General features: G+C 42.5%; 1 long non-coding RNA gene across 1 annotated transcript; it reads left to right on the top strand.

Annotated features, from left to right (window-relative positions):
* On the top strand, positions 1-27,401 carry LOC117663483 (uncharacterized). The gene is made up of 3 exons (XR_015729472.1): positions 1-90; positions 23,604-23,910; positions 26,919-27,401. It is a non-coding gene; the product is annotated as an uncharacterized LOC117663483 (long non-coding RNA).
* The last annotated feature ends 454 nt before the right edge of the window (positions 27,402-27,855 follow it).

Genomic DNA, 27,855 nt, shown 5'->3' with positions numbered 1-27,855 from the left:
GGTAATTCCCCTGTGCTCCAGGATTTGCAAGCTCCTTCAGAACTCTGGGATGTAATCTGTCAGGTCCCAGTGATTATTCATCAAGGTCTGGTAGGTGTCCTCTTACCATTTTCTTGCTTATTTTAATTTTTATTTATGGTTTGTCTTTTACAGTAGCCTTTTTGGTACGTTGGGCTATAATTTCTTTTTGCGTGAAGACTGATGCAAAGAATGAGTTAAGCAGCTCTGCTTTCTCCCTACTGCCTGTTACTTCCTTGCCATCTTCTCTCTTTAGTGGACCTACTGTTTCCTTGACTTTTTTCTTGTTTTTAATATGTTGAAAGAAACTTTTTTTATTATCTTTTACTTTTGTAGCAAGTCTTAGTTCATTCTGAGCCTTTGCTTTCCTGAATGTCTTTGCATGTTCTTGCTATCTGCTGATATTCTGCCTTAGTTATGTGTCCCTCTTTCTATTTTCTGTGCATGTCCTTTTTGTCTTTCAGTTTGTCAGAGAGATGCTTGTGCAATCATGCTGGTTTCTTCTTGAATTTCTTGTTTTTCTTTTTCAGTGGTATTCTGCTGGACTGAGCTTTTATGATTGCATTTTTCAGAGTTTCCCATGCTTCTTGAGTTTAGTTTAGTTTAGTTTAGTTTATTGTCATTGCACATGGTACAACAAAATTAAATGTCATCTTCAGTGTATATTATAACTATAAAAATAAAAACAAAAACATACATCCTTTACATTCTATATAATTGAAATTGAAAACCCGATATTGCACTATACTGTGGAATTCAATATGGTTATTGCCCTGGGATAGAAGCTGTTTTTCAGCCTATTTATCCTTGTTTTTATTATCCTGTACTGTCTGCCAGATGGTAATAGTTCCAAAAAAGGGTGCCCAGGATGAGATGGATCTTTAAGAAAGTTTTGAACTTTCTTAAGGCAGCAGGAGCTATAAAGCTCTTCCAAAGAGGGGAGAGGGCAACCAATGATCCTCTGGGCAATGATGTTGACCCTTTGGAGTTCTGTCCTATCTGCCACTGTGCAATTGGCAAACCATACAAAGATGCAGATGAACTCTTCTCCCCTAACTAGGGGCGGTGGTTCTCTGACCAGTTGTCCCAAAGGTGCTTTTTTTCAAGTGGCAACTGAATTTTCTGTTTTTTCTTTGAAGACATTTCACTTCTCACCTAAGAAGCTTCTTCAGGTTTTATTGGATGAGAAGCTAAATGTCTTCAAAGAAAAACCAGAAAGTCCTGTTGAAAACAGCATCTTTGGGTCAATCCAAAGTCTTGAAAGGATTTTAAAAGACTGCAGTGAAACACCAGATGGACCCTGGACCTGCTTAGGGGATAGTTTCCTCTCAGTCTTTAATGCCTTTAGGTTCTTCTGGTCTGTCCATACCTCGAATGGGATTTTATTACCCTCTTAGAATTGCCTCCATGTTAGAAGAACCCATCAGACAGCATAAGCCTCCTTTTCCCAGATGGCCCAACATCTCTCAGTATCTGATAATTTGCAAAACATATAAGTACAGGGCTGCAACTCCCCTATTTCGTTCCTCTGGAGTAAAATTGCCCCAACTGCCACATCTCTAGCTTGGATTATGAATGGCTCATCTGGGTTTCGGTGTTTCAAAATTGGTTCCACAGCAAAGAGCCGCTTCAGTTTCTCAAAGACTGCTTGGCATTCGATGGACCAATTTAGTGGCTGACTCGGTCTTGAACAGGCAGGGCTATCTGGGAAAAAGTGGGGATGAAGTTCTGCTGACAGAAGTTCACAAATCCCTGGAAGCTCTGTAGCTGCCTCCTAGTGTAAGAAGCCTCTCACTCCAGAATCGCCCTCATCTTACCCGGGTCCATTTCCACCCCATCCTTGGAGATGCAGGTACAACTGGGCTTTTCACAATTTCTCAAGTAGTGCCCTCCCTATCCTGACGTGCTCTTCCATGGTCTTGGTATAAATTAGGATGCCATCTAGATACACCAGCACTCCTTTGTACAGGTGTTCATGCAGGACCTCGTTTATCAACTGCATGAATACTACTGGCGCCCCTTGCAGCCCAAATGGCATCACCTGAAATTGGTAGCAATTGAATGCAGTTTTCCACTCATCCCCCTCTTTAATCCTCACTTGGTAATAAGCTTCCCTCACGTCCATCTTAGTGAAAATTTTCCCTTTGGATAGGTAGCCCAGCATGTTCTTTATGATGGGGAGTGGATACATATTTTCCACACAGATACAGTTCAGCCCATGGTAATCCACTCACAACCTAAGAGACCCATCTTTCTTCTCTTTGAAAAGTAAAGGGGCAGACACCTTTGATTTCACTTGCTGGATACCATAAATCCTCCGACTAAGTCCTTGTCTATAAACCCCAAAGTTCTTCCATCTCCCTCGGCATCATGGAGCACATCTTCAGCTTAGGCAATTTAGCCCTGGCAAGATCTCAATAGTATAGTCTGTGGGGCAATTGGGAAGGAGACCATCCAATTCCCCCTCGTTGAATGCCTCTGCTAGGTTGCGGTATTCATTTTGAATGAGCGGCTCTAACTCCTCACTTCCCTTTAGTGCATTTGCTAATCCTTTCACTTTCCTAACTGCAGGCTTGTAGCTAGTGTTTGGTGCTTTTGCTGGCTCCTGCCAGCTAGCCGCTTTCTTCCTCGTTCGCCATTTGTTGCTGTCCCAATCTAATGATAGGTTCCATTTCCTCAACCAGGCTAGTCCTAGGACCATGGTTTGGTGTCAGCTTTGGAAGCCATATTAACACCAGAAGCTTCCACATTGCCACCTTATTGCACTTGGGAAAGTAGGAGGGGTGATTTAGTAGTGGGATTGTAGTTAGACATAATAGCATTCTTCTTTCCGGTCAAACTAAGCTATGCCAGCAAATCAGAGAATGACACAGTGGTTAGAAGTTAAAGAGGGATCCAAACTAGAAGTATATTAGAGTTTGCAGCAATCTAACCAGCACACAAGTAAATGATTCAGCAGGATTCATTTATAGAAGAAACTTGTTTATATACAATATTTTATATTATTGTAATTATATTACAATAATATAAAACACGATGCCTGTATACGATACCCATGCACTCTTGCAATGTGGTAGCAGAACTCAAAACCAGAAATCACAGAATCAATAATGCAAGGACAAACCAACTCTTATATACAGATCAGTCAAGCTAAGTGTCAACTTGCAAAGTTTTCAAGTTGCCATGAGCAGGAGGGAGGGAGAACTGATAGAGCTAATTGATTTCCCTAACGGAAGCTACATTCCATACATGCTTTCTTCCGCAATCAAAAGAAGGGTGTTGGATTTCCCAGTTAGCCAAAGTGGGTAATTGGAGAATGTGATTTATGACATGGCCAGGGAGGAGGGGAGAGACAGGGTCATAGGGGAAAGTAAATCTACATGGGATTAGTTCTAACTGCATCCGAATATTGTCGAAATGGTGCTCCTAATAAATGACTGTATTTCTTTTGAAGTTTGGCTCATGGCTCATGAATTAATTAGGGCATCTTTCGGAAACTTCACGCTAAGCCACGCCTTGGCTCCGAGTCATCTCACATGGCTCACAACAATCCTGTTTCTTAGTCACCAAACAGTTCCCTTTGGCTGACTTGTTATGGTTATCCCAGCTCATAATTTCTTATACACTGACAAAGTAAAGAGAAATTTCCTGAGTCTTGTTCCACAGACATGAAAACATGTCTCCCCAAGGCATGGATGCTCCATCACTGGAGGTTTTCAAAAATGGACAGTCATTCCATTACATGAAGTTGGACTAGAAGACCTCCAAGCTTCCTTCCAGCCCTAGGATTCTATTGCAACACCCACAAAAGAAGATTTAATCATCTAGCCCAATTAGAATGGAAAAAGACATGCCAGATGTTTGAGCTGACCTTAGAAAAAGCTGAGAAATATGGAACATTGTTGCTGATACATGCTGGCTAATTGAGAAAACCAAAGAATATCAAAAAGAGGTCACTATGTACATCATTGATTACAGAAAGGCCTTTGAGGAAGGGGTCAACCTATTTTCCAAAGCACCCAAAGGCCAGACAAGAAATAATGGATGGAAACTAATCAAGGAGAAATTCAACCAAGAACTAATTTTCTGACAGTGAGAACAATCAACCAATGGAACAGAAGTTGCCTTCAGAAGTTGTGGGAGCTTCATGACTGGAAGTTTTCAAGAAGAGACTGGACTGCCATCTGTCAGAAATGGTGTAGGGTCTCCTGCTTGGGGGGAGGGTTGGATTAGAAGACCTACAAGGTCCCTTCCAACTCTGTTAATCTGAATCTGATTCTCTGTGCTTGATCCCTCCTAGAAAACTAATTTTGCTTCCCCATTTTTATTCAATTCTGTCAGAACACTGTTACCTTCCCACCATAGTGGTACCTATTATCTACTAAAAGCCACGGCGGTGCAGTGGTTAGAATGCAGTACTGCAGGCTATGTCTGCTGCCTGCCAGCTGCCTGTAATTTGGCAGTTCAAATCTCATCAGGCTCAAGGTTGACTCAACCTTCCATCCTTCCAAGGTCAGTAAAATGAGGACCCTGATGGTTGCGGGAAATAGACTGACTCTGTAAACCGCTTAGAGACGGCTGTAAAGCACTGCGAAGCGGTATATAAGTCTAAGTGCTACTCATATTGCAACTAGTATTTGCATGCTTTTGAACTGCTAGGGGGGCAGAAGCTGGGGCTGGAACATTGCGTGGAGCAGGTCTCAAACCCAGGCTGTCAACTTTCCAGCAGACAAGCTCAGCATCTTTCACCAGTGAGGCATCGCACCCCCTTCATCCCAGTAAATATTCCCCTGAGCATTGAACTTCACTTCTCGATAATCCTAGGCAGCGTGTCTGAAATTTGTGCAGGCTATGATTATGGCAAAACTCAATATAAAGCTGGGGAATGTAAATACTATAAAGATAAAGTCTGGGAGATGCTATGCAGTACAAGTAGCCCACAAGTAGTATGACCACAATTGTATCAGTGTAATTATGAGCTGGGGTAGCCATAACAACAAGTCAGCCAATGAGAACTGTTTGGTGACTGAGAGCATTAATATTTCCTATATTATTATTAACATGCTCTAATGCTAAGGAGTTCTATTCCCCCTCCCCACCTGAAAAGAAATCTGTTCCTAATGCAAAACACAAGCAGAGGAGAGGAGTTTCAGTTTTACTTTCACAGCAGCAAGCCGGGGATAAGATAGGGGAGGCTTCTATGAGGCAAGCCTGAGGGAGAGAGAACCTCTCCTGCGCGAGCTGCATTGGCTCCCGGTGGTCTTCCGGGTGCGCTTTAAGGTGTTGGTTCTCATCTTTAAAGTGTTCCATGGCTTAGGGCCAGGGTATTTGCGAGACCGCCTGCTGCTACCGATAATCTCCCACCGGCCAATACGCTCTCACAGAGAGGGCCTCCTCGGGGTGCCGTCGGTCAGGCAATGTCGGCTGGCAGCCCCCAGTGGGCGAGCCTTCTCTGTGGTGGCACCCGCCCTGTGGAATGAGCTGCCTCCTGGAATACGATTGATCCCGGACCTCCGGACCTTCCGTAAAGCCCTGAAGACATTTTTATTTCATCAAGCCGGCCTAGCCTAAATGGTTTTTAATTGGGATTTTAAATTTTATGGATTTGGGGTTTTAAATTGGGTAGCCAGTGATTTAATTCTTTTAATTATCTTAACTTTTGCATTTGTATGTTTTTTAATTTTGGCTGTTCACCGCCCTGAGTCCCTTCTGGGAGAAGGGCGGTATACAAATTAAATTAAAAAAAAAAAGAAGGGGATAGGATAGGGGAGGCTTCTGTGGGGCAAGCTTGAGGAAGAGAAGGGGATAGGATAGGGGAGGCTTTTGTGGGACAAGGCTGAGGGAGAGAAGGGGAGAGGAGAGGCCGATCGTAACTACTCATTGATTCTCAAGCTGTAAGTGTTGATTTATCAAGCCTGAACACATAGTTTCGTAGCGGAGCTACTTCCATTCCCCACCATCCAGTCAGAGCGGGAGAAGCTTCTTGGATGAGAAGTGAAACATCTTCAAAGAAAAAACAGAAAGTCCAATTGCCTCCTGAAAAAAGCACCTTTGTGACAACTGTGACCTGGATGACTGAGAATCTCCATAGACAACATGAAAAACTGGTTAAATAACATGAAAGTGGTGATGGGAACAGATAAGACTTTTTGTAAAGCGGAGGAAAGCAAGTAGTGGGGACCTGAAGCCAACACTATTTGGGCCAGTTACTTAAGATAATTTCATAAACATGCTGGAGTCACCCATGCACAGCAAGAGAGCCTTATATGGTAAGTGAGAATATGAGACCAGATAATTCAGGAGAAAATCAGAGCAGACTGCAAAGAGTGCCAGAAGGATGTCTTCAAAGAGACTGGACAAGCATTAAAACGGCAAATGTGATTCAATATAAATTAACATAACAAAGACAGTTGTGGGGAGGGGAGGAGATTCTATGGTGGGAATAATTGAAAAGGAGATTGAGAACAACCCAGTTTATGATGCAGCCATACTGGAAAACTGTAGACAGCTCTCAAATTAGGTATCACATTTTAAATGAATACATTTATTTAGCTAGAAAACAGGGCTTGATTTATATTGACAACCAGGATCATAACCAGGGCCGGATTTTCCTATAGGCTAACTAGGCTTCAGCCTAGGGCCTCAAGATCCAGAAGGGCCTACACAGTGTGGGATTCTGGGGGTTCTAGGTGGCTCGGCCGAACCCTTTGTTAAATTGCTGGCTCCCCCGCCCCTCCGCACCACTATTTATTGCCAATAAATAGTGGTGGGCGAGGGGCGGGGGAGCCAGCAATTTAACAAAGGGTTCGGTGGTTTTTTTGTAATTTTATTGGCCCCCGGAGCTTCAGCAGAGGCTAATTGGCCTCCCGGCTCTCAGCTGATTTGTCTCCGCTGTTTTGCTTCCTTCCAAAGAGTGCTGATTTTTTTTCCCCTAGCTATACTGAGAAACGAAAGTGAAACTGCTTTGCTGTTGCTGCAAGGTTGGAAAATTAGGCAGGCAGAATTCTTTTCTTTTTCCTCACCAAAAAAGGTAGGTGAAAACAATGGGAAATTTAGGGAAAAAGAGAAGAGTTCAGGATTTTAAAACACAAAAGAAAAAAAAAGCTGTATTTAACTAGGGAATTGTAATAATTGAGATACTATTAATTGTATATTTCTGAAAGCAGAAATGGTTAAGTTGTGGTTTGGAGGAATATATGGGGGAAATTATTTGGTTTATTATTATTGGTAAATATAATTAATGGATTTGTAAGAAATTGGATTGCATGGAAATAATTGGAATATTCATGTTCATATTGATTAATATACAAAAAAGGTAGTTATATAACTAATTGATTTATATTAAAATGTTGAATTTATATTAAACAACTAATATTACATAATTAACCAATGTGAGGATGGATATAAAAATAGATGACAATGGGAAGGGGTATAATATAGAATAGAAGGGAAAAATTGAATTTGATTAAGATTAGAGATGAGGATGAGGGTAATATTGGTTTTTTACAAAAATAGATGAGGAATAAATATGGCAAAAAGGAAATATAGAAATTGTAAATTTAATTGAAATGACTAAACACTGTTTAAATTTGTGAACCGGCCAAATACTCTGTTCAAAGAAAATAGATTGTATGTTTGTATGTGTGTTTCTAATTATTGTTATTTATTCATATTTGTTCTCTTTTATTCTTTAAAGTTTAACAATTCATTCTTTATCTTAATATCTTTATATTTGTTTGGGGTTGGCTTTCTTCCCTTTCATCTTTTTTATTGTATAGCAATCTTTCTCCTCAAATCTACCACCTCTCTCTTTTCTTTCCTTCTTACTTTCTCTTCCTCCCCCTCTTCTTCTCCTCCCTACTTTCTCTTCCTTTCTCCTTCTCCTCCTCTCTTCCTCCCTCTCTCTCCTACTCTAATTTCCCTTCCCTTCCTTCATCCCTCTCTATTGCTGTATCCTTTTATGCATATGGACTACTCAGAGGGCTGAAAAAGTTATTTCTGACTGGTCCTTACACTTTTGACCAGTCCTCGAACTTACGACTGTCCTCACATTTTACGTTTTTGCCCTATCTTGTCACCATGGTGAAGAGAAGCAGTTGTGAAATGAGTGACATGGTTGTTAAGAAAGCTGCACGGGCATAAATGTGAGGATGGTCATAAGTGTGAGGACCGGTCAAAAGTGCGAGGCCCAGTCATGCACATAGCCATGCCCACCCGGTCACATGACGAGCTACCCACGCCTACACAGTCACGTGACCAGCTAGCCACGCCCACCCAGTCACATGATTGCCAAGCCACACCCCCAACTAAGCCACGCCCACAGAACCTGTTGTTAAATATTGAATCCCACCACCGGTGAAAGGGCCTCATAAGTGGATTAGCCTAGGGCCTCTTTCAATCTAAATCCGGCCCTGATCATAACTATGGTTTATAAAAAGTTAGGTCTGCTGAGGATGGAGAACATTTTTCTCTTCATGTGCAATATTTAGAACATCCAAAAATCCCCAAGGGCAGATCAGGCCAGGAACCCACTGGATCTGAAAAAAGGAGACGGACAATGTGCTTCACAGCCTCCAGTCAGTTCCTGCTCAGCAGCTCCTCTGCTCTGAAAGCATTTCAGACACCTTCCTGTGAAGCACTTGAGGGCCACTCAGGTTGCCAAAAACAAGGAAGCCCATGACACCTCAAGGTGTGACTCTCCCTTCCTTCCCCCGAATTCCCACTGTCCTTGCTTACAGTTTCTCATTTGTGAAAAGCTTCTGCCTCAGCAGCCTGCCAGCTCTCATTACCTGGCAGGTAGGAGAAATTGCTGGTGACACTTTACTTAGGCTGATAACAGGGTGCACCTGGTACATCATTTCTGTTCCTGCCTCCCCATGCAGGATGTGGCTGGGCTGGTGGAGAGCAGCCCTTCAATTTTAGCAGCAATGCTGTGGAATATAAAAGAGGCAGCCCATGAAACCTCAGCATGATGAAATCCAGAGGATTCTTCTTCAGCTCGGGGTGCATGACAAACAATAGCAAGCGGTCTCTGCTGCATTTTGAACATGAGTGCAAGACACACTCATAATCACTGGAGGAGGAGGAGGAGGAGGAGGAGGAGGAGGAACAAACAGCCTGGTGGCTCTGGAGACAGAGCTCTGAAATTGCAGGTGCCAATTTGCTGCCATCAGGTTTCTTTGCTCGCTCTGGACCAATTCTCTCTGTGGAGAATCCAAATCTTCTTTTCTTTCTTTGTTATAGGCTTTTTTTTTTAATTATTTTTTTTTCAGCCACCAGTCCTTTGAGTGGGGAAAAGATACTGAGAGAGACCTTCCCCTTTGCATTTCTTGTCTTATCCTTGATTTGTTAATGAGGATCTTATCCCAAATCCTGCCTTAGGTCACTTTCACTGGCTCTTAGTTTTATCATTCAAGGGATACCTCCCTGTGTATAGGATAGGATAGGATAGGATAGGATAGGATAGGATAGGATAGGATAGGATAGGATAGGATAGGATAGGATAGGATAGGATAGGATAGAATAGAATAGAATAGAATAGAATAGAATAGAATAGAATAGAATAGAATAGAATAGAATAGAATAGAACAGAATAGAATTCTTTATTGGCCAAGTGTGATTTGAAAAACAAGGAATTTGTCTTGGTGCGTACGCTCTCAGTGTACATAAAAGATACATTTGTCAAGAATCATAAGGTACAACACTTAATGATAGTCATAGGGAACAAATAAGTAATAAAATCATATTAGGAAACAGTCAATATAAATCGTAAGGATACTAGCAACAAGGTTACAGTCATACAGTATTCAGATAATAGTTCATCAAGATTCACCCGTGCTTAATCAAGCAGCAGTCTGAGTTGTGGTTGTCATGACATGCTTGGATTCTTCTCAGACAGATTTCTGTGTCCATGGAATGGTCACATCTTCTAGCCATGGAAGGTGAACAGATCAACAAACAGAATGCACATGAAATGTCATTTTTGGGAGGGACATGGGACCAGAAATAGCTGACCACAGCCTGGATCCTGAAGTGTTGGTTGAGTGAACCAAAGAAGGTGAAGCAGAGCGTGGAAGGGATCAACATCCTGACAGGGAATTAGGACCAGCATTGAAGGGAGCAGCAAGGCTGTGCATGTTAAGGAAGGGCAACCAGAGCTAGAGCAGGTTGAAGAAGCAGGAAAGGAAGGCACTCCATGTGGCAAGTGGAAGGGAGCAGGCAGGAAGGGAAAAGCCATGTTGGAGCAAGTCCTTGAGTTCATGTCCATAATTGGCCAATGGAGGAACTAAATTGCAGGGTAGGTTGCAGGAATTAGGTTGGAGGAACTAGGTAGGTCTAGTCTAGTGAAAAGAAGCACCAATGGCAACAGGATAGCAGGTTTTCCAATATTTGAGGGGCTGCCACATGGAAGAGGGGATCAACATATTTTCCAAAGCACCAGAATGCAAGACAAGAAGCAACGATGAAACTAATCAAGGAGGGAAGCAACCTAGAACTAAGGAGAAATTTCCTGACAGTGACAACAATTAACCAGTGGAATCGTTTGTCTTCAGAAGTTGTGAGTGCTCCATCACTGGAGGTTTTCAAAAAGAGACTGGACAGTCTGAAATGGTCTAGGGTCTCCCGCTTGAGCAGGGGATTGGACTAGAAGACCTCCAAGGTCCTTTCCAACTCTGTTATTCTGTTAAATTCATTGAAAAGTGTTTGTGCTTAACTATGCTTGCTCTTTCTTGGTGTTCATCACTAGCTCATAGAGCTATCATCCCACTTCCAGCTTACTATGTCCACAGCATTTCGCTGGTCTACTAATTTAATCACTTTGTCAAAGAATGAAATAAAATTGGTTTGGCATGATCTGTTTTTAACAAACCCATGCTGGCTTTTAGTTATAACTCCATTTGTTTCTAGATGTGGCTAGGGGGACCTTTGCTACAGCTTCGCCTGGTGCACCAATTGCGACCCTACTTGGATCGGGAGGCTCTCCTCACGGTCACTCATGCCCTTGTCACCTCACGGTTAGATTATTGCAACGCGCTCTATATGGGGCTACCCTTGAAACGTGTTCGGAAACTACAGTTGGTCCAGAACGCAGCCACACGAGCTGTCATGGGTGCACCTAGGTACATCCACATTACACCAATTCTCTGCGAGCTGCACTGGCTCCCTATTGGTCTCCGGTCACAATTCAAGGTGTTGGTTATTACCTTTAAAGCCCTACATGGCTTCTTCGAGGGTATCTTCGAGACCGCCTTCTACTGCATCGCTCCCAGTGACCGGTAAGATCCCACAGAGTTGGTCTCCTCCGGGTCCTGTCAGTTAAACAACGCTGGCTGGCGGGCCCGTGGGGGAGGGCCTTCTCTGTGGCTGCCCCAGCTCTCTGGAACCAGTTACCTCCTGAGGTCCGGACCATCCCCACCCTATTGGCCTTCCAAAAAGTGGTAAAGACCTGACTTTTCCGGCAGGCCTGGGGCCGTTGATCTCGCTCTTGCGATCCGTCGAGATCCGGCCATGAATGGTGTGAATGAGTTTTTAATGTTTTTAATTCTTAAATGTTTTTATAATGATTTTAAATGCATTGTGAGCCGCCCTGAATCTTCGGAGAGGGGCGGCATACAAATTGAAATAATAATAATAATAATAATAAATAAATAATAGATATTTGCAGATCTGTTTTTTGATTATTTTTTCCAGTATCTTCCCAGGTATTGATGTTAGGCTGATTTGTCCGTAGCTTCCTGGGTCTGTTTTTTTCCCTTTTTTGAAGATGGGAACCACATCAGCTCTTTTCAAATCCTCAGGTAGTTCCCTGGTGTTCCAGGATTTTTGAAAAATATGGTACAATGGTTCTGAGATAACATCTGCTGGCTCCTTCAGAAGTCTGGGATGTAATCCATCAGGTCCCTGTGATTTATATTCATCAAGATCAGATAGGTGTAACTATTGTCTTGCTTATTTTAATTTTTATTTCTAATCTGTCTTTTATAGTTATATTTTTGTGAGTTGGGCTATAGTTACTTTTTGCATGAAGAAGAATGCAAAGAATGAGTGTTAACAACTGTAGTGATTCACTTAATAACTATATCATGAAAGGTCATAAAATGGAACAAACCTCACATAACAACTGTCTTGCTTAGCAACAAAAATTTTGATTTCAATTGCGGTCAGAAGTCAAGGATTACCTGTACAGTTTGTGGCTTGCTGGTTAAAACCAGCATGACTGGAAGAGATTTTAGTCCTTTCCTATTGCATGTATACATTGTATTAAAGTGGGGTATTATGAAGGCGGGATCAGACCTTCAATGGCCCTGACATCCCCAGAGTGGCTTGGAACACCCATCCCGCCTGCAGGATTGACAGGGTTTGCATTTGGGAGCAAAGAGTAGGGCTGCAGCACCATCTAGTGGTCACAGGCAGGAAGGAGACCCATGGCATTTCCAGAGTTCATCTAGGAGAGTCAGCCTTGTTTTGAGTTTGGTTCTGGACAGAAGAGGCAGTTATAGTCCAGTCACAAAAGGATTTGAGGCTAATTTGGATCTAAATTGTCTTTAGGGAAACCTGTGAAAACTTCCCCCTTGTACAGAATAAGTAAAATATTACAAGACAGCCAGTCTGGTGTGGTGGTTAAGGCACCAAGCTAGAGTCCAAGGGACTGTATGTTCTCGCCCTGCCTGGGACACAAAGCCAGCTGGGTGATCTTGGGCCAGTCATTCTCTCTTGGCCCTAGGAAGAAGGCAATGGCGAACCACTTCTGAAAAACCTTGCCAGGAGTCCACATTAATTTGAAGGTACAAATTACAAGGATACAATGTCTATGGAGATTCTTAGTCATCCAGGTCATGGTTGTCCCAAAAGTACTTTTTCAAAAGGCAACTGGACTTCCTTTGTTTTTCCTTGAAGAAGTTTTACTTCTCATCCAAGAAGCTTCTCGGGATTGAAGAAGCTTCTTGGATGAGAAGTGAAACTTCTTCAAGGAAAAACGAAGTCCCGTTGCCTTTTGAAAAAGCACCTTTGAGACTACAAAGATACAAGTTTTATAATAACTGAGTTGATGCCTTATACTAAGCTATGATTTGCTTCATCATTTATTGAATAAATAAATGTTTATTCAATAAATGACACTTTCCTAATTCAGAAACCATGACTTTCAAAACAGATTGGCTAGATTTACATAAGATGGCAAGTTTTTAAAATAAACCCACATTGTGGCCTAAATAAGTACATGAATGGCCAAGCTGTGGATGAAGACATGTACTTCCTCCTAGTTCTTCTTTTGTGTAAGTAATGGTGTGCTAAATAACAACCAGGATGTCATAAGACTTTTGTTCAGGGGAAGGAACCATTTTGGCCTCCACTGCTGGATCTCATAATCCCAGGTGACTGGTTGGAGGTGTCCATATTTGGTCATGGCTGAAAGGTGTGGAATTCCACAGCATTTAGAGAGTTCCTTTCTTGCCCTTTCCTTTCTTCATTTCTAGAGGTACAAAATGAGAGGAAATTGATGTTTTGAGCCTTACTGCCTCAGCCCCAGAAGCAGGAACTGAACTGATGATCTAGAATTCTATACGCACATAAGAGAAAAGAAATCATCTTGCTGAGGAGAAATTTTAACTGGGGTTATTAGGGAGAGTTCAGTTATTCCCCAAGACCAACATGCCACCAAAAGATTGACACTAGAGCCTATGCAAAGAGTTGTTCCCAGGGGGAATGGGGGCTCCACCACTCTGAGACGACTACAGGCAATCCTCCACTCATAATAGTTTTTAGTGACTGTTCAAAGTTATAGAAGCACTGAAGTATAACAACACTGAAAAAAGTGAATAATGACTATTTTTCACACTTATGACCATTGCAACATCCCCGTGGTCACAGGATCAAAGTTTGGCTGCTTGGCACCTGGCCTGTATTTAGGACGGTCATCGTGCCTGATCGTTTTAAAAAATGCTTTGAAAAGGCTCTGACATCAGGCAACTCAGCTGGGATTGTCAGAGAGACTTTTAAAGCATTTTTTTCTGCAACCTCTTCCGGGGAAGAGGTGGTTTAAAAATGCTTTGAAAAGGCTCTGATGATCCCAGCTGTGTTGCCTGATCGTCAGAGCCTTTTCAAAGCATTTTTTAACCACCTCTTCCCCGGAAGAGGTTGCAGAAAAAAAATGCTTTAAAAGTCTCTCTGACAATCCCAGCTGAGCCGCGCGATCATCAGAGGCTTTTTTTTTTACTTTTAAAAGCATTTTTTCGGTGGAAGAAGTTGTAGAAAAAAATACTTTTAAAAGTTTTTTAAAAAGCCTCTGATGATCGTGCGGTTCAGTTGGGCATGGGGGGGGCGCAGGGATTCTTGCTACCGGTTCTCTGAACCACCTGCCACCATTGCTACCGGATCAGGCGATCCGGTCCGAACCGGGAGCATTTCACCCCTGACTTCCCCCCCCCCCGCCCCAACACACAAAACCTGGTTCTTCTTCCTGGATTAGGGCCACATGTGTCATCACCCGTCTTGTTCTGAGAAACAAAAGTGCCCCCACACTTCCTTCTTCTGAATTAACATTTTAAAAGCTGTTAACAAACCCCAAAGAGGGAAGGATCCTTCAGGGCCGGGTCAAGGATAGGTAGCTTCCTCATAGTATTACAAGTCCTACCTTCATTTTCTTTTTCAAATAACCGGTCTACAGTTAATTGAGACACCAGCAGTAAAATCATGTATGCAATTAAATGACATCAGTCTAAACATCAGTAAAAAGGTCTTGCAGTTTTATATAGTCCAACTTTAAGGAGAAGTACCATATAAAAGTACAATCAGACAGTATGAATTGCTTTTTATAGGTAACAGCTGGGAAGCCAGAGCAGAGGCATTTCCCATGAATTTGGTGGGCTATGGTGTGATCTGGCCCTGGCATCACTGAGTGTAGAATAACCACAAAGTTTTGTTTGTTTATAAATGTATTCACCACTCATCTTACCACAGGGTCACTCTGGCTTATGGTTGATCGTTAAAAACTTTCCTCAGGAAAAATCCAAAGATTCCTTAGAGAATTGTGCAGGCCTTTTATTTTATTTCAAGAGATGTGACAGTGCAGCATTGTTGTCACCCAAAAACAGGTTTTTCTTATTTCCAACTTCTGTCATAGTGTTGAGAATACGCAGCTGCCTTTAGATGTGCCAGTTTATCTCTGAGGAGGGCTGCTCATTTAAAGTACAGTACAAATGGCTCTTGTACTTGTGAGAAGCTTCCTCTGATGAATACAAATGTATGTAACTGGAGAAGCCATTGATTTATTTCCTGCCTGTGAATATCAGTGTCCGGCTGGAAGTAGAAGAATGGCCTAGCTGGACAGAGCTCTGATCCACGAAGACAATTTATAGCTCCTCTTACAAAGAATTTTTATATCAGTTTTAATACGAAAGTTACTCTGAGTGGCAGATGCAGTTTTTACTAACATTCATTCACAGAATTGGACTACGCCTGGAATACTGCATCCAGTTTTGGTCACCACAATATAAAAAAGAGGACTCTGGAAAGAGTGCAGAAAAGAGCAACCAAGATGATTAGGGGGCTGGAGGCTAAAACATATGAAGAACGGTTGCAAGAACTGGGCCTGGCTAGTCTAGTGAAGAGAAGGACCAGGGGAGACATGATAGCAGTCTTCCAATATTTGAGGGGCTGCCACAGAGAGGAAGGGGTCAAGCTATTCTCCAAAACACCAGAAGGCAAGACAAGGAATAATAGGCGGAAACTGATGAAGGAGATATTCAACTTAGAAATAAGGAGAAACTTCCTGACAGTTAAAACAATTCACCAGTGAATACAGAAGCTGTAGGTGCCCCAACACTGTTGGTTTTCAAGAAGAGACTGGACAGCCACTTGTCAGAAATGGTATAGGATCTCTGGCTTGAGCAGGAGTTTGGACTAGAAAACCTCCAATATCTTTTCCACGTCTGGTATTCTGTTAAGAATTCTATTTTCCTTCTATTAGGCCTTTTCATTTCATTTTCATCCACAATACTATGTGCTCCCTAATGGAAACATTTAAATATAATCATAATATTTTACTGGAAGAGAGACTTTTGGGGAGATGCTGCTAAGAGAAAGTTGTTGCCTCTCAACACTCACAAAGAGCCCAGTTCATTGTCTCCTCCATTCAGGGGTACTGCTAGGCCTTTAACATGGTCTTGTGAAATATAATAGCTGGCTCTGGCCATCAATACAGGCCTGATTTGCCCCATTTCTGCTCCTGGGCTGATGATCTTTGATCATGGCACAAACAGACAGTGATCTACAGTTGATGTGAACAAATTTGGAAAAGCTTCAATGCTCTTTGGCCTGACTATCAGCCTGAACAAGACTGAAGTATGTTATCAGCCCATGCCAAATACCAACTTGGTAAAACCAAAAATCACTGTTCACTACATCCAGCTGATAAATGTAAACAGCTTCAAATATTTGGGAAGCATCATATCGAGCAACGGATCTTTGGACAAAGGAATTGACTCCAGGATCAGCAAGGCCAGCCAGACTCTGGACTGGCTGTGTTCTAGAGTGCTCAGTCAACACAGTGTGCATGTCTCCACAAAGATGAAAGTCTACAGAGCTGTGGTTATCCCTTCCCTCCTCTGTGGTTGTGAGTCCTGGAGTCTGTATCTATAACACAACAAACAATTGGAGAAAATTCACACACACACTCTTTGCTCCATCCTTGGCATTTGTCAGCAAAACCCTGACTCCAACCTGGAGATGTTGCATCACACAGTCCACCTACGCCTAGAAATGGTGGGTGGAATAACATCATCCGAATAGATAGGCAGTCGCTCTGTCATGTACTGGAGACTGGAAAGGACCTTGAGGCTGTCCATACAAGTGGCACAAAGATGCTGTGAAGGAAACCCTAAACCACTGTAAAATCCAGCCAAGGGAACTGGAAGCTGCAGCTGCTATGAAGTTTCCATCAGCTTTGAAGGTAGGCACTGCCAAAAACAGACAGAAAACTAGGAATGACATCACAGGATAATATCCGCAGTTGTTTCATCAATGGACTTCTGGTGCCACCATTGCACTAGATTACACTTCCAGACTGGGAGTAGAGGGCCACCTGAACGTCTACAGATGAACTGCACCACAGCGTGTCTTCTTCAAACTTGAAGGACTTCTTATATGTCACCTTCAAAGTTCAGTGAAAAGGCTTTTGAAGCTGAAGCAACAAATGGGGTGTCTATGGAGATTCTCAGTCATCCAGATCACGGTTGTCCCAAAGTTGCCTTTTTCAAAAGGCAAGTGGTCTTTGTTTTTCCTTGAAGATGTTTCATTTTTCCTTGAAGACATTTCTCTTCTCATCCAAGAAGCTTCCTCAATTCTGACTGAATGGTGGACAACTTTTTAAAATCCTTCCATTCTCCACTATTCGGCCAGAACTGAAGAAGCTTCTTGGATGAGAAGTGAAACAACTTCAAGGAAAAACAAAGGAAATCCAGTTGCCTTTTGAAAAAGCACATTTGGAACATCAAATGGGGGTTTCTCACTGGCAGGAGCTCACATCATCCTGCCTGAAGGGGAAAGGTGGAACTACCTCAGAGGAGGAAGGCTGAAGCCACTGGCTGTGTGGAAGCAACCTCTGGAAGGTTGATGGGCTTGCACTTACTTTCTTGCCATGCTTTGTGCTTATCCTCTTTCTTTTTGCACATCATTTCTTGTAGTGCAAATAGCAATGAGGCAGTTTGATGAAGGGTTGAATAAATAAAATAAGCTGGGCCTGTTCGTCTAAAGGCCAGGATACAGCAAAAATATTGTTTCCTCTGACACAGACAAAGGTCATTACTTTTGCTGTTGACTGAGGAAGGGCTGCCATTAAAGATGAAAAATCTGGCCAGGTGACCTTTTACATTTCATGTTTTCAAAGGCACAACCTCTCAAGTTAATCTGGGAGAATTTCTAAGCAATGAGATCAGCGGGCAAAAATAAAGCTACTCTTTCTGCATTTTATTCCGTTACTCCTGTCTAGCAGTGTTCCAATATTGGATGGGCTGCCCCAAAGAAGAGGGAGTCAACTTATTTTCCAAAGCACCAGAAGGCAAAACAAGAAGCAACGGAGGGAAACTAATCAAGGAGAGAAGCAACTTAGAAATCAGGAGAAATTTCCTGACAGTGAGGACAATTAATCAGTGGAGTGACTTGCCTTCAAAAGTTGTGGATGTTCCATTACTGGGGGGGTTTAAAAAGAGATTGGACCACACATTGTCCGAAATGGTATAAGGTTTCCTGCTTGAGCAGGGAGTTGGACTAGAAAACCTCTGTTATTCTATTATTCTATGGAAATGCCAACTGCACTAGATCAAGCTGCTCACAGTTTACGGCTCCCCTTTGATAGAACTTCACCTCAAACAAGGAGGAGGAGGAGGAGGATATACATCTTGATTGGAACTACGTTGCTCCCTTAGCTATTGCTTTGAACATTAAGCTTCTAATTGCTGGTTTCTATTAAGAGTCCACATAAATATGTATTCTCTTTGGAATGTCCTGATTGTGGCATCTGTTCTTACAGCAATTGTTTGTCTCTACTTGTAATCCAGGGAAGAGGAAGAAGGAGGCAACAATGTTTTGTTTTGTGTGTTTGTGTGCTGTTTTTTTTTTGATCTGACACTTCCCTGCAGTTGGTCCCTTGAAGCTTCTTCCCACAGAGATGGATGATGCACATCACCATAGTTACTGGGGGGAAACTTGTTTTTTTTTCTGTAAGAAACTACAAGAAATTGCATCACTTTCTTAGTAAAACAAATTACAAAACTGACTCATTTCTGCCCAACTAGAAAATGTGGAGACCAGAAAGGGACAGGGGATATGTAATGTGAGGCATAGTGGATATTGCAGAAAAATATACCTAATTTGTTGGATCTGTTTTTAAGAAACTGTTTTTCAAAGCCTAAAACTTAGATATCATCAGAATAATGCAGATTTGGAATGTGAGATGTTGCTGATTGTTTAAGCAGGTTGTCTTGTGCCGGTTCTGAAATTGATCACCATGTTTCCATACTGTCGTTTTGTTTGGAGCATGTTGTGTTCTGTAGTTGCAGCACTTCATCCTGACTGAGCCTTTAGGAGTTCAGGGCTGAGCAGGGGAGAGTTAATCTATTGATGCACATGAATACAGTCTCGTGTTTTCTTTTCATCAAGTCAGATAAGAGAATTATGCTCTCTGCCAGAGGACACCACCAGTAAAGGAGAATATTATAGCTCAGGATTGAAATGAGGGGTCCCTGGTGCTCTCTGAGCTTGGTTGTTTTCTTGCAGACATTTCATTATCCAAATTAGGTAACCTCATCAGTGCGGGAAGGGGCTTGTATGTAAACAGAGATCAAACCCCTTCAAGTACTGATGATGTTATCTAGTTGGATAATGAAACGTCTGCAAGAAAAGGTTGAAAAGTCAGAAAGCACCAAGGACCCCTGTACCATCAAATACCAAGCTTTTCTCACCCAAAATACAGGGATTCTGATTTTGCAAATTTGGGGCTGCCCTGGTTCACTGAGGATCCAAGGGGGCCTGTGCTTTAAGAGTAACATGGACCGCTCCGTATCTCTCCTCAGCCCTCTTAACAAAGCAGCTGGGGGAGAAAGGGAGTGATTCAGAAACTGTGGCTTTCTTCCCAAAAAGCCCTGAAGGCAGCCCTGAAGAGGAAACTCCTGTTCTGTGGGGGGGGGAGCAGTCTGAGGCAGAGCCAAGAGGAAAGGATCAGTGTATTGACCAAGGCTTTGGCGGCATCACATACTTCATAGCAAGGATATTTTAAATGCTTCCCCACATTTAACACTAAAGCCATTTTAGAAATCTGTATTTCTTTGAAAGGAAGATTACACATTCATTATTGTAGATCTGCCTGATGTGGTTTTGGGGGGAAACTTCAACTAAGTGTGTCTAAATCCAACTGGTTTTACTGTCCTGGGAAATACAGACCCCAAGCCCACAAGGTCCCAGGTGGAGGGTGGCTTGCTTGTTCTTATAACCAGCCACGGACATGGAGGAATACATTTCCCAAATGGAAATGACCCATGTGCTCTTCAGCTGTGGGGCTTGCAACAGGTTTTCTGTTACGGGAAGTGACTCATGCTGCCTTGTTGGAAACCTCGTAAAAGACTCTTGCCAACTCCATGTTCCAGTTAGCATGTTCTGTGGTCTCGTGGGGTATCTTCCGTTCACTCTTGCCCCACAGATGACTTCAGAGCCTGTGAAGCCTCACTCAGATGTTGAATGCCCTTTATGGCCTAATGGGATGCCTCAATACAAACTAGGGTTAATGTTGAAAGATATTGAGACTCTGGAAAGAGTGCAGAGAACAGCAGTACAGATGATTAGAAGACTGAAGGGCAAAGCATGCAGTGAATGGTTTAGGGGATTGGTTACATCTATTCTAATGAAAAGAAGGACTAGGGGTGACATGGCAGCAGGGTTCCAATCTTTGAGGAGATGTTATAGAGAGGGCGTCAAGCTATTTTCCAAAGCGCTCAAGGGCAGAACAAGAAGTAATGGATGGAACTTATCAAAGAGAAATCCAACCTAAAACTAAGGAGAAATTTCCTGACGGTGAGATTGGACAGCCATTTGTCTCCTGTTTGAACAGAGGTTTGGACTAGAAGACCTCCAAAGTCCCTTCCAACTCTGTTATTATATGTACTATGTTCTATATCAGTGATTGGCTGTTGATAGCATTTTAGAAAAGGCAAAATCTACTATACTATATCTACTAATGGAAGAGTTCAATAATAGATGTTATGTTACTGTGGCTTTTGTGGTAGCTTACAATAAAAGTGTGCATTGTCCATTTTATAGTAGTGACACCATTAGTAAACCAGTGACTATTGATAAGTGTAAAATACTGTATAAGATAGATTTTTGTCTTCGTATGTCTTTTTTCCCTTAGTCTGATTCAATGTTTGAAGTTGTCTTTTTTCTATTTTTTTTTTATTAAGATTAAATATTATTTTGTTAATGGTGTACAAATAAAATAAATGAACAACAAAGAATTGGGGAGCAGATTCCAATTTCCATTGGGATCAATGGAAATTAAGTCCAGCATCAATTTTCAAATTCAAAATCTCCTTTAATTATTTACAGAACATTAGAGTTGGAAGGGATCTTGGAGATCTTCTAGTCCAGCCCCCTGCTCAAGCTGGAGACCCTATACCATTCTGTACAAATGACTGTCCAGTCTCTTCTTAAAAGCCTCCAGTGATGGAGCACCCAGAACTTCTGAAGTCAAGCCATTCCACTGGTTAATTGTTCTCACTGTCAGAAAATTTCTCCTTTGTTCTAGGTTGCTTCTCTCCTTGATCAGTTTCCATCCATTGTTCCTTGTCTTGCCACCTGGTGCTTTGGAGAATAGGTCGAACCCCCTCATTTTTGTGGCAACCCTTCAAATATTGGAACACTGCTATCACATCACCCCTAGTCTAGACTAGACCTACTCAATTCCTGCAACCATTCTTCATATGTTTTAGCCTCCAACCCCCTAATAATTTTTGTTGCTCTTCTCTGCACTCTTTCCAGAGTCTCAACATCATTTTTCATATTGTGACGACCAAAACTGGATGCAATATTCCAAGTGTGGTCTTACTAAGGCTTTGTAAAGCAGTACTAACACTTCACATGATCTTGACTCGATGACTCTGTTTAGTAGAAATTGTAATGAATATAGGCTTCTCAGATGTCACAAAGAAGATTATGTAGTCTTAGACAGTTAAACAGAGCAAAGAAACAATCTTATAGATTTTGTGGCTTATTAAAAATCATTTTAAATGAATTTAAATAAGCCATTGAGAATTAACAATTAAACCAATTATAAATTCATAAATCAAAATGGAGGTGTACCATATTTGGATCCAAACCAGGTGGCAGTGTTTGGATCCAGCTGGCACTCTTGCTGTACCTGTTGGACATTCATTAAGAGCTACCGTTTTTCCTGATCTCCCATCATGGTCACATGGACTCTGGAAAACATATATTTGGATTCATGAGGCACCCAGGAGGTAGTAACAGTGCAGTGATGTGGGTTACCACCCCCTTAGCCCAGATGAAGCCACTGTAGCAGGGAGAGAGCAAACAGCAAACCCACATTCTCCTCCTTGTCTCTCAAGGAAGCTCACTCACTTTTTCTGTTATTTCTGTTATTTCTCTATCCAACCATTCATGCCAGCTAGCATGAATGATTTGGGAGTTTTTTCATGGATCATATGCACTGATTTTTTTCCCTCAACGGCTAGGGATATGCCTCTTATCTAAGGATCTCATCTTCTAGCCTGAACCTAAATTTTATAGCCATGTCCATGCAGACGACAACCAGATGACTGCAAAGATATGTGACCCTTCTGACCCTACCCTCATCCTGTCAGAACTAATCCTTCCATCACTCCCATTATTCTGCCAGGACTGGTGCAGCTTCTTGGATGAATAACAGAATAGCAGAGTTGGAAGGGATCTTATAGGTCATCCAGTCCAACACCCACCCACCCCCAGGCAATCATGGTGTACTTAATCACCTCCTCACCAATCCATTGTGATACTAAAAACTGGTAGCACCTTGAAAGTAATTTCTTTTCGATTCCCAGATAGTTAGATTTTATCTAACTCCTGTAGTGACCTATAGATTCCCTCCTTTCTTTTGTCCCTTCTGACACTTGACTGTATTTGGGCGTAAGCCCACCAATCTACCTTCTTGCCCTGGTTCACAAGTTCCTCATGGGTTTTCAACTCCCCTTGGGGATCAAGCAAGTCCTGATAGGTCAATGAGATTTCCTTATTATATAGTGTCGAGTGTGTTACCGCCTCTAGTGGGGCGAACCAAATCGGGATCATTGAATAATACCTGTTCCTAACCCCTTCCCAAGATTCTATAAGATTCTCCGAAGATAGAGTCTCTTAAAGTGTCCACATTTCTTGCCCCTCTCTGTCCATAAGAAGTGGTGCCACCCTCGGCACAAATCATAACCCTCCAATGTAAGAGTCCTCTTCCTATTTAAAAGCATCCAATCTCTAATCCAAGTTAAATTAGCCGCTTTGATAGTAGAACTAGTAGAATCCTAAAGACAAGCTCAAAAAGTTCCAAAAACTTGAACAATGGGCCCTGTCCAACACAATGAATTTAATGTGTATAAAAGCAATTTTTTACATTTAGGCAGGAAAAACCAAAGGTATAAGTACAGATTAGGCGAGACCTGGCTCAAAAACAGTAACTGTGAAAGGGAGCTTGGAATCCTAGTGGATATGAGCCAGCAGAGTGCAGCAGCAGCCAAAAAAGCTAATACAGTCCTGGGTTGTATAAACAGAGGCTACTCTAAAGAAAAGAAGAATTAGGAATGACATGATAGCTGCATTCCAGTATTTGAGGGGCTGCCACACAAAGAAGAGGGGTCAAATTATTCTCCAAAGCACTGGGGGTCAGAACAAGAAACATTGGTTGGAAATCAATCAAAGAGAAAAACAATCTGGAGTTAAGGAGAAACTTCGTAACAGTGAGGACAAATAACCAGCGGAACAGAAGTTCTAGTTTGATTGTGAATGAGTTGGCTTTCTTCATGCTAACTGAACACACCTGCCTTCCTTTGTCACAGAACCTATGAACTTCCCTTTCATCGTGAGCCTCATGAACAAGCCTCCCACAACTCACACTACCGCTAATGCCAAGCTTCTGAGATCTCCCACTTATAGTGGTAATCCACCAAATTAACAAATTCTGGTAGAGACTTCGAGATATTGCTACTCTTGAGATACTGAAATCTGGGCCAAGAAGAGGATGATATAAGCTTTGTGAAGAGAACGGTTGTATTGTTAATTCTTCTAGATTTCTAGCAGCTTTTGATTCCCACCAAGAATGGTGTCCTAAAAGAAGAGGCGGCTGAGATGGGAACAGTGGTCAAGGTATTCTATTAATTTATACTAAACTGACTTATTTCAGATGGTATAAGAAATTTATGATGCTAAGTCCCACAGAATTCCTATTCAACAACTCTATGGGAGTTTTGGGAGATCTTATTTAAATATTTGGGATCTTGAGCCATTATTCTAACCTCAAACAAAACAAGAAAGAATTGTTTGCCATATTTGTTTGTTTGTTTGTTTTAAAAAAGTTGTATGGCCACCCATCTTAAAACACAACTCTAAGTGACTCACAAGAACAATAAAACCTAGAACTATAAGAAAACCCATAAAACATAAAATCATAAAACCAAGACAAAATCTGGTGCCTGGTGCCCCTTGAATCCCCGATGAGGTGAGTTGTTCCATAAGACAGGGGCAGCCACAGGAAATGCAGGTCCCTCTAGAGGGCAGGATTTCAGGGAAGGGACCTGGAATGTGCCTATCGTATCCAATCCGGTAAGACAGGCAAGTATGCTCAGGGCAGAATGGGGCTTTTCGTCTGCTACCCTTGGCCGCGCCTGCTTCTCCGACAGGCTTTCGCCTCGGGGTTATTCGCCTCTAGCTTTTCTCCTTGGCTGACATGCCCCCGGCCAGTTGGCCCCAGTCCCTCTGTCCCACATGCTTCGGCATGGCCCATTCAATGCCACACCCTTCGCCCCAGGCTTTTAGCCTTCTGGGATGGTTAGCCACCAGCCAATTGGCTAACTGCCAATGCTAGCAGCCAGAAGCCCGGGGGAGGGGTGGAAGTGAAGAGTGGGGGTGGGGGGGGCGGATGGTAAGGAGGCTTCATCCAAAGGAGTTTTTGTTTTGGATGGGTATCCTAGCCTTAGAAAGAGAGAGGGAAGGAGGAAGGGAAGGGAGAAAGAGAGAGACAGAGAGAGAGAGAGAGAGAGAGATGGGAGACAAGAAAGAGAAAAGAAAGAGAAAAGAAAAGGAGCCTTGATAGTACAGTGGTCTAAGCACCCTGTTATTAACACAGCTGCCTGCAATTACTGCAGGTTCGAATCTCTCCAAGGCTCAAGGTTGACTCAGCCTTCTGTTGGAAGAAACATCCTTCTGGGTTCTGCTCCAAGTGGGGAAAACAGACACTGGAAACATGGAGACTGCTTGGAAAGATGGTTTAATGGTGGACAGGATCACATGGCTTGAGTTCCTGAACAGAAAAGGGGCAGATACAGCGAGTCCCTGGGTTTTTATGCTCTCCCTGGCTCTGAACTTCCTGGGGCCCCGAAAGAGTATCCTGATTGGTTGTCAGACTCCCAGGGGGTGGGGGCCTTGCTAGCTGATGGCCACATGTGCTTCCCAGGTCACATGTGGTGAGTTTCTGCTGCTATTGTGTAGAGGGCTAATCCTATCTTTGTTGGATCTTTGGCAATTCCTACTATGGCTCTGCCTGAAGGAGGTAGATCTTTGTTATGTAGAATAGACTGGCCCAGGCCTTAATGGCCCATTGACAAAGGGTGGGGGCAGGAAGATGGGAGCTGCTTCAAAACATGCTTATCCCAGGGAAATATAATATTCTGCCTTTTTCATATTTCCTAAAATATTTCACTCTTCCAGGAGAGGGGTGGGTGCTAACTTCCTACACTTCCATCCTTTCTAAGGTAGGTGAAATGAGGACCCAGTTTGTGGGGGCAATAAGATGACTTTGTATAAATATATACAAAAGTATGAAGGCTATTGCTTAACACAATGTAAGCCGCCCTGAGTCTCTGGAGAAGGGCGGCATATAAATCAAATAAAAAAAGAAAAGAAAAGAAATGATGAACGGTTGAAGGAACTGGGCCTGGCTAGTCTAGTGAAGAGAAGGACCAGGGGAGACATGATAGCAGTGTTCCAATATTTGAGGGGCGGCCACAGAGAGGAGGGGGGTCAACCTATTTTCCAAGGCACCCAAAGGCCAGACAAGGAACAATGGATGGAAACTGATCAAGGAGAGATTCAACCTAGAAATAAGGAGAAATTTTCTGACAGTGAGAACAATCAACCAATGGAACAGCTTGCTTTTGGAAGTTGTGGCAGCTTTATCACTGGAGTCTTTCAAGAAGAAATTGGACTGCCATTTGTCAGAAATGGTGTAGGGTCTCCTGGTTGGGCGAGGGGTTGGACTAGATAACCTACAAGATCCCTTCCAACTCGGTTAATCTAATCTAAACAATTTGCTTCAGAACTATATCCAAGCCAGAACCCATCCTGAAAAGGAGCCAACTAATCCATTTCACCCTCTGAAGTTGAGGGCCAAACACTTTCTCAAGAACCTGCACCCAAAAGGTTGGAGACTGGACAAATTGTATAATATGTTTGGTTCCAAGGATGGCCCTGTGAGAAGGAGGGGTACCACTGCTCCCCTCAAAGAATCATTAGCCACCATTTGGCCCCAGCCACATGCCATCTCCTGGGGGACCTTAATTAACATGACAGGTGGCCAATCCACAACCCCATCTACTTCCTCAGGATCAACTGGCTCAAAGTCCTCCCAGATAACAGGCCTCACTCACCTCCCCACCTGGCGAGTCCTAATAGAGGTTCTTAGCTGCCCTTGGCTAAAGTTCACTCATTATCTTCCCAGTGGTGCTCTAAGCGTCTTTTTTTTAAAAAAATTGATTTATATGCCGCCCTTCTCCGGAGACTCAGAGCGGCTTACAATGCATTAAGCAATAGCCTTCATACTTTTGTATATGTATACAAAGTCAGCTTATTGCCCCCACAATCTGGGTCCTCATTTTACCTACCTTAGAAAGGATGGAAGGCTGAGTCAACCTTGAGCCTGGTAAGATTTGAACTTGCAGTAATTGCAGGCAGCAGATGTAAGTGGATGTTAATTAGTCTGCTGAGCCACCAGAGCTCCTTTGGTGTTGTGAGCCTTTGATGGTCTCAGATTAGGAATTTTGCCTTTTCTGAATAAAGTTGCATGCCTATTTGTGTATTTTTTTATTCTCTGTTGTATACCTGCTTTATAATAATTGCCCATCCCTTTCCCAAAGATCTCAAACTAAAATCTTTCTTAGGTGTTCCACATTGGAAAAGGATGCACATTGCACAAAATCTGTCAAACAAGGAAGACTGTCCTCTGCCTTTTATTGTACTCGCAAAAGTAACAAGCAGGGCCAGGGTAAAACTATATCTCATTTTGTTTACATTTATGTTGTATCAAAATTAAGTACAGAGATCATTATTTCAGCCAAAGAATTGTTGTCCCCTTCTGTCACATTAAACATTTCTCTTTTGCTAACAACTCTTGGGCACCTCTGAGGACTGTACCCAAGGCTTGGAGAACTTGCCCATAACTTCTGCATCACACATTCAAGAGATTAACGTTATCCACAAAATTTCTGCATTGTATTATCTCATTATCCTGGGGAAAAAAGCACATTTTAAAAATCAGAGTTGAAAGAGTGTAGCTAAAAAATCTCTAGAGTGATTTCTATGAATCACTATCACTCAGGACAAATAACGGAATAACAGATTGGAAGGGACCTTAGAGGTCCTTTAGTCCAACCCCCTGCTCAGGCAGAAGACACTAGCAGGAGTAGAGTAGTTCTAGAATGACTTGAAGCAAATCAGATCAATGGAATACATCAGTGGTGAGTTTCAAATTTTTTTACTACCGGTTCTGTGGGTGTGGCTTGGTGGGTGTGGCATGATTGGTGGGCATGGCTTGGTGGGCATGGCAGGGGAAGGATACTGTAAAATCTCCACTCCCACCCCACTTCAGGGGAAGGTTACTGCAAAAATCCCCATTCCCTCCCAATCAGCTGGGACTTGGGAGGCAGAAAATAGATGGGGTAGCACCAATCAGAATTTTTACTACCAGTTCTCTGAACTACTCAGAATTTCTGCTACCGGTTCTCCAGAACTGGTCAGAACCTGCTGAAACCCACCTCTGCAATACATGCTCTCTGCACACCCCCAACTTTCAACTATCGTCAGCAAGCAAGGAAGTGT

The sequence above is a fragment of the Pantherophis guttatus genome, chromosome 10 (assembly GCF_059756535.1).
Source record: "Pantherophis guttatus breed Tessera chromosome 10, ASM5975653v1, whole genome shotgun sequence".
In the NCBI taxonomy this organism is placed as follows: domain Eukaryota; kingdom Metazoa; phylum Chordata; class Lepidosauria; order Squamata; family Colubridae; genus Pantherophis; species Pantherophis guttatus.
Note: the sequence above shows the minus strand (reverse complement) of the source record. Positions and strands in the feature narration are given on the sequence as shown.